This window comes from Leptonychotes weddellii, unplaced genomic scaffold, assembly GCF_054177405.1.
Source record: "Leptonychotes weddellii isolate Sample4059 unplaced genomic scaffold, ASM5417740v2 HiC_scaffold_18936, whole genome shotgun sequence".
In the NCBI taxonomy this organism is placed as follows: domain Eukaryota; kingdom Metazoa; phylum Chordata; class Mammalia; order Carnivora; family Phocidae; genus Leptonychotes; species Leptonychotes weddellii.
Genome location: NW_027774542.1, coordinates 2398 through 3709, shown reverse-complemented (window position 1 = coordinate 3709; position 1312 = coordinate 2398). Strand labels below are relative to the sequence as shown.

At 43.1% G+C, this 1312-nt stretch overlaps 1 pseudogene; it reads left to right on the top strand.

The window, feature by feature from the left end:
• Nucleotides 1–28: 28 nt before the first annotated feature.
• On the top strand, nt 29–853 carry LOC102737776 (olfactory receptor 52J3-like; annotated as a pseudogene).
• The last annotated feature ends 459 nt before the right edge of the window (nt 854–1312 follow it).

The window sequence follows — 1312 nt, the reverse complement described above, 5'->3', positions numbered from 1 at the left end:
GATCTCCCTGCCTTTCTGCTCTGTTTACCTTGTGGCCTTACTGGGCAATGCCACACTTTTGCTGGTCATCAAGATGGAGCAGAGCCTGCAGAAGGAGCCCATGTTCTACTTTCTGGCCCTCCTTTCAACTATCGATTTGGCCCTTTCCACAACCTCTGTTCCCCGCATGTGGGTATCTTCTGGTTTAATGCTCATGAAATTAACTTTGGGGCTTGTGTGGCCCAGATGTTTTGATCCATGCCTTCACTGGCATGGAGGCCGAGGTCCTGGTGGCCATGGCCTTTGACCGCTATGTGGCCATCTGTGCTCCACTCCACTATACGACCATCTTGACATCCTGGCTGCTGGTGGGCATCAGCGTGTGTATTATGTTCGTCCAGTTCTGTTTACACTTCCCGTGGTCTATCGCATCTACCGCTTACCCTTTTGTCAGGCTCACATAATAGCTCATTCTTACTGTGAGCACATGGGCATTGCAAAACTTTCCTGTGGAAGCATCCATATCAATGCCATCTATGGGCTCTTTGTGGTTTCCTTTTTTGTCCTGAACCTGGTCCTTATTGGCATCTCCTACGTCTACATTCTGCGAGCTGTCTTCCGCCTCCCATCACAGGATGCTCGGCTAAAAGCGCTCAGCACATGTGGCTCTCATGTTGGGGTCATCTGTGTTTTCTATATCCCCTCAGTGTTCTCCTTCCTCACTCACAGATTTGGACACAACATACCACGTTACATTCACATTCTTGTTGCCAACCTCTATTTGGTTATCCCACCTTCACTCAACCCCATAATTTATGGTATAAGGACCAAACAGATTTGGGAGCAAGTGCTCCGAGTCTTTGCTAAAAAGTAGGCACTCTTGCCTTTGTTTACCAAGCATTTTGACCTAGCAAGGAAAATGTGGGCTCTTTTCAGAGAATTTTCTCTGTCTAAATTTAGTGTTGCCAAATTATATTCCAGAGCATTTGATTTTGGCCCATTATTGATTCTATGATTCTTCAAAATATTTCAAGTTCAAGGACTAATTCTTTGGAAGCAAGAACTGTTTGCATTATTTCACTCTGTGTGAGAGTGAACAGCCCAAGCAATGACCATTCCCATCATTACATTTGCAATACGTTTTTTCTCCCTCCGATTTTTAAGTCCTACTTTTCCCTCCATTCAACAAAAGTAAGACAAGGAAACATACAACAAATGCCTTTGTTTTTACAACATGGAATTAAAAAAAACTATTATTACTGTGGCTTATTTACCTTGATGTTATTCTTAATCAAATACATAAGACATTTAATTTGAAATGACCTATGAGTTT